Here is a 6555-nt window from a genome sequence, read left to right on the forward strand (position 1 = left end):
GTTGTATATGCTAGATAGGGAACCCTGGCTCACTGAGTGAAACTAGTTCACTCACTCCTCACATCCTTTTGCAGGTGACCAGTAGAAAGGACCATAGCGCTCGCGGAACTGTAGGAGCTGGTGTAGATTGGACATCTTTTGCTAAAGACTCGTTTTCAAGATATATAAATGTATGTTTTACTTTCGACTGCGTCCATGGACCATATGTATAATATGGAATAAAGTATGTTTTATATTCGTGACGTGTTGAATCTGATATTAGGTTAGTCCAATCTAACACAACTCTATGATTTGGTACGGGTTGCAAAGCCTTAGGCCGAAGATTATAGAAAACGAGTTTTGAATGGATATTCTGGGTTACAGAATTATGTTTGTGATTTGGAAAGTCTATTCTCAACCCGTCGTAACACTTTCGAACTTGGCAGAGGAAGGTCGTTCGGGCATGTTCTTGTTTGATATAGCGTTGTAGTAAACATTGCACAGAGCTATAGGCCTATTATCTGAGACCTTCACCGGATTATTTATCTTAGCAATGAGTCTGATGTTTTTCGTGTGATCTTGTTAGGTAGCGACCCTGTGGGGAAGAAAGATCTGATGTCACCGCAGATGGCTGGTCCAACCGTTGGCCAGTTAGATTGAAAGAAGCTTGCGGAAAAACCATCCGGCCCTGGTGCCTTATCCGGATGGATAGCAAACATAGCATCTCTTATCTCTGCGTCTGTAGGTAGAGTGGTGAGTCTCGCATTAACCGTGGAGGAGATACATGGTGATAGCGCTCTATTGACTGTATCTGTCGCTTGGGGTTTAGAGGATGTGAAGATAGTTCTGAAATAACTCGCAATAACATCTGCAATCTTCTCATCGTCAACAACTGGGTTATCATTCTCATCTTCGATCATAGAGATCTGGTTTCTATCTCTTCTGTTTTTGGTGGAGGCATGGAAAAAGCTGGTGTTCAAGTCACCCAAGGTTAACCAGAGTTGTCTGCTCCGCTGTTTCCAAAACTCCTCCTCAGCCTTGTATGCTTTTAACAAATTGAGATTGATCATGGAGATGAGAGACTCATCAGCAAAGGTAGCAGCCATAGCTTCGTCTAGCTCTTTTTGATATTTGATAATCTCTTTCTGACTGTTAACATAGTGTTCTTTACTCCAGGTAGCGATTGCATGTCTGCAGTTTGCAATTTTCCTTGACACAGGACAAGACCTAGAGTTAGTCCACGCTTGTTCCACCAAGATTTGTACTTCATCATTGTAGCGCAGCCTGCGATCATAGCGGAAGCTGTAAGCTCGCTTCCTCCTAGACGAAGTGAAGGAGGAGAAGATAGACATGTGATCTGAGCCTTCAAAGGGGGGGGGGGATAAGAGCAACTGACATTAGGAAATTTGTCCAAACAGGAGCTATTTCCTATAGGACGGTCCAGTCTGCAGTGGACTAAGAGTGTATGTCTTATGCCCCTCCAAGAGAAAAAATCACCAGTGTGTCTCAAATCGAAAAGATCACAAGCCGACAGGAAGGTCTTGAAACTACTGAACGAGCTCTCAGGTCTGTCTTTGCCACCAGTTTTCTCTGTGTTATCGACTATCTCGTTGAAATCTCCCGTTAAAAACCAAGGTTCGTCTCTCAAATTTTCAACATCAGTAAGTTGATCCCACATCGCTTGCTTGTTGTGGATCTCCAGTGCCCCAAATATGAATGTGCAAAATAAATTTGTGTCCTTGTAGGTGATGCATGCAAGTATCAATAAAGTGAGGGTTTGCTGCAAGGACTTGGACCTGCAGGTCAGACTTCCAGAGAAGAGCGAGACCACCTGAGCCTGAAGTAACTGGCGACACTAAAAAGTGAGATCCAAGATTCAAGGGTTCCAATTCCTTCAGAACAAATGCATCTTGGTTTTTCGTCTCTTGGAGGAATATAATATCAGGGGAAAGTTTTTGTTGAGCGTAATGAGCCTTCGCACTGTTCTGGGATTCCCAAGCCCACAGCAGTTCAAGCTCAGAACTCCTAAGGAAGGATGGGTCCCTGCTCTTGAAAATCCAAAGATTGAGCAGAGGAGTTTTGATCTGCAGCTAGTGGTGAGTGGGGAGCATTTGGAGCGATATCTCGTGCTGACTCAAGAGGGGGAGGCTGAAGCGCAGGAGAGGGGGTAGTACGCCCCGAGGTCTAGCAGGTGAGACTTGAAAATTGTGATAGGAGTCTGCGTCTAGAACCAGCACCCACAAACGTCTTTGGGCTAGCAGCTATCTTTCTAGCAGGTCTTCTCCTCTTTTTGGAAATTTTAGCACCAAGGGGTGGAAGATCATGTACCAAGGTAGATGGGATCACAAAGTTCTCCATATGAAGGTCATCTCCCATAGAGGAACTTCCCAAGATGACCCTATTGTGTTTATCTGTCGCATCTGCAATGATCGAAGCAGCGGTTTGCTCCATAAGGCCGTGCAGCTCTCCTTGTAGAACTCGCTATCTCCGTGCTGCACTCTCAGTGGGGTCAACACAATTAGTGTACTGGAGAGTGACTTCCTGAAGCTCATTTAGGACTTCCTCTCTCGTTGGGATTGGAGGAGGCAGTGGGAAGTCAGACATGGCTAGATTTCTTTCCAAAGGTGGTCTCTCTATAAGCTGTGAAGGAGGGACACTTGTAGTGGGGGGGCCGTCTCTGGCCTGGGGTCGTGGGAGGGGGTCCTTTTCCCTCCACTGCATAGAGGGTCTTCTTCCGTTCAGCGAGAGCTTCTCATCACGCGTAAACTTTTTGTGTGAGAGTAGGGTAGAGTGTGAACTCGGCCTCGTCTCCTTGTGTGGTTCCCTGAAAGAAGATGGAGCAGAAGGCATGTAGCTCGGCGAGAGCCTCTCATCATGTGTAGTCCTTTTGTGTTAGAGCATGGGAGAGTGTGAAATCGGCCTCGCGCCCTTGTGTGGTTCCCTGAAAGAAGATGGAGCAGAAGGCCTGTAGCTTGGGTTGAGCTTATTTCTCAGTGGAATTCCACGAGCCTGGATAGGCAATCTCTCTCCAAAAGGGCTTCCATGTCTATCAAGCTTTTTGGTGAAAGAAGTGTCTTTTGCAGCTGGGGAGCGCTGGACGGAAGACCTTCGGTAGTGGTCTTGGTTTGTTTCGTACCCTGTGTGGGGGTGAGGAATACTAGTACGGGAGGTTAACTGCACCGTCTAGTAGTTGATAACGGGCAGGATGACACCAAATGGTGTAAGGCTATTACACTCAGTACAGTGAAGATCAATGTTTTCGTATTCTAGAGAGACTACCAGATCCTCTGCAGAAGAGAAGTCGACCATGGCTTCCTTAATGAGAGGTTTGAAAGCATCTAAGAGAATGCAGATCTTAACTGCCGATTTGGTAATGGAGTAGTCCTCAAGAGTTCCCAAATCAAACTTTATATTGTAGCACATATCCTGATGCCAATAGTGGAGTGGCAGTCCATGGATTTGAATCCAAAACGGGATCTGGGAAGGGAAGCTTGATGAGATAACGGGCTCCCAGCGCTGCAGAACGATCATTATACTATAGTATTAGTTTAAGGTATGCGCTTCGCGCGATATAAACATTGTATTCAAAAATTATTTTACGTGTTATTACTTATTTATGTTTTTATATATTATAAAATTAGCAAAAATGATAAATTTATATTAAATAATTAAAAATAATTAACTATTACGTACATAACTAATTGATGCAAACAAATCAAAATAATCGCTTTTATTTATCTATAATCATTATATGCTAAATAAATCTTAACAATGATTTTATATATTTTGTATGGATATAAATAAATTTAAATAGTATTAACATAAATTACTTTTTTGGAAATTGTTTTTGGGCAAAAATGATATTAACATAAATAGATAATGTATTTTAATATAGATATCTATTAAATAAGAATTATTAATCGTATGATTTTATGATTATATGCACCTTTTACAACAAAAATTGTAAACTCGTGAAAACAAAAAATGTGAGACTTTTAATAATTTTAGTAATTTATAACAGTTTTTGAATATTCACTGCAAATTTGAGATTAAAGTTATAAGTTCTCAAGAATAATTCAATGAAAATTTTGAAATAAAAATATTTTTATATGGTATATAATTTAATATATATATATATATATATATGTTTAAATATCTATTAAATGAGAATTTTTACTCATATGTTTTACGATTATTTATAATTTTTACAATAAAATTTTTAAACCCCTTGATCACAAATTTTAATGTGAGACTTTTAATAGTTTTAGTAATTTATAATTATTTTTAAATTCAAATAATAACATATACAGAAAAATGTAAATTTTTATTATATGGTTAATTTGATATGTTTATTTTATGTCAATAATATAATTTTAAACATAGATGATGGAATATATGAAAAATATTATTAAATCTTTATTATTAAAATTATTAATTGTCATATATATACTACAATAATATTAGGTAATTGTGTAGCTTTTATGATTGTACATTATTAATTAATTTTATGATTAGTTTAATAAAAACTATAATATATATCTATTGGACCAACATATTTTTCTATAGATTTTGAGAAGCTTTCTAATGATGACATGTGTTATAGTTAAAATGTTGTAATGTTTTTCTTTTAATATACATGAGATATACTATATGTGTTCTTTTGATCGAACTTTTTTATAAACGTTACCGTAGTATATTAATATAAAATTAACTTAAACAAATGATAACATTTAGTGTTTTGACAGTTGAGGGGATTTTGTTTTGACTAATAGTCCTTTTACTATACCCTATTAGGTATTAACTCTAAAAGGAAATTTTTTTAATTAAGAAACACTATCTAAGGACACGTTTTTGCTAAGTTTATATACAATATGCAACAATTGTGTATTTTGTTTTACTAACAATTGTGTATGTTTCTATTCTACTTTTATCTAGGACGCGTTTTTGCTAATTTTAAATGCAATTTGAAACAATTGTGTATTATTTTTACTAACAGTCGTGTATGTTTTTTATTGACTAACAATTGTGTATGTTTCTATTCTACTTCTAGCAGGATATTCATTTTTTTTGACAACGATATTCACTGTTTTTGTTTTGTTAAATATTATATATAATTTAAAATTTCGGAATTTTAAGTATTTTTTACAATTTGGAATTTCTTACAAATATATTATATCTACATTTATAATTTTTGATCGAACATGAAGCTGATTAAGTTAAGTTGCATGATGAAACCATTATGTTTGTATTCTATCACAAGGGGAATTTAATACTAGTTGTTACAGCTATATGAGCTCTACTTTTTATTTAAGTCGAATTCAAGCTGTTACAGAATTTCCCCTATTTGTGTTTAAAAATAAAGACCTAAGAAAATTTAAGAATAATTGGTAAAGCCAATAACTTTCATTCAGATTTTCATCTTTTTATTTGATCAAATCGAGATATAAGATGGTGATTTTTTATTTGCTACACTTAAATTAAAACATTTTGATTCGCAAACAACAACAACAAAAAATGTTAATAATTGTTATAACATGTTATGTATATGCTAACACAAAATAAAATTCATAACATAAGATAATATATATCATATATATACACACAAACATATAAGTAAAACATTTACTAAAACTATGGTACACATAAAACTTTTCAGTAATGCAAATTTCGAAAACATGTATGTAAGAATAATATAAAACAATATATATCGTATATATATATTAAAACAAATTAATACATTTATAATATATTTATAAATAAAAATATAAAAATAATAGATACCACTAATGGACAAAACATTATATTTTAATAACTTACAATTATTATAAAATAAAACAATACATAGCTGAATTTCGATAAATATAACTGAGCCTATACAGTTAATGATTCTTATTCTATAAATGTGGTATCTACCTACTATTTTTGTCTTAGAACGCGGAATGAATAATTATTGCTCGAACATTAAGCTAATTAAGTTTAGGTGCATGAACCCATTAATATGGTACACATAAAACTTTTCAGTAATGCAAATTTCGAAAACATGTATGTAAGAATAATATAAAACAATATATATATATATATTAAAACACATTAATACACTAATAATATATTTATAAAATAAAAATATAAAAATAATAGATACCATTTATGGAAAAACATTATATTTTAATAATTTACAATTATTATAAAATAAAACAATACATAGCTGAATTTCGATAAATATATCTGAGCCTATACAATTAATGATTCTTATTCTACAAAAGGGGTATCTACGTACTATTATCCATCTTAGAACGATTATTGATCGAACATTAAGCTAATTAAGTTTAGGTGCATGAACCCATTATTTTTTTATGAGTTATTCTTGGGTTCACCCCCTAGGGTGAACCTTTAGGTTCACCAACCAATAGAAAGTTGTCATTTTAAATTTAGTATCTTTTAATTAAGGAAACCAAATAACTTGCAAATTATATTATTTTTTCAAAATAAAATTTAAAAATAAATAAAAATAATATATAAAAAACGAATTCAAAAAAAAAAATGTTGTCAACAAAACACTAAACCCTAAACTCTAAT

This window comes from Brassica oleracea, chromosome C8 (genome assembly GCF_000695525.1).
Source record: "Brassica oleracea var. oleracea cultivar TO1000 chromosome C8, BOL, whole genome shotgun sequence".
In the NCBI taxonomy this organism is placed as follows: domain Eukaryota; kingdom Viridiplantae; phylum Streptophyta; class Magnoliopsida; order Brassicales; family Brassicaceae; genus Brassica; species Brassica oleracea.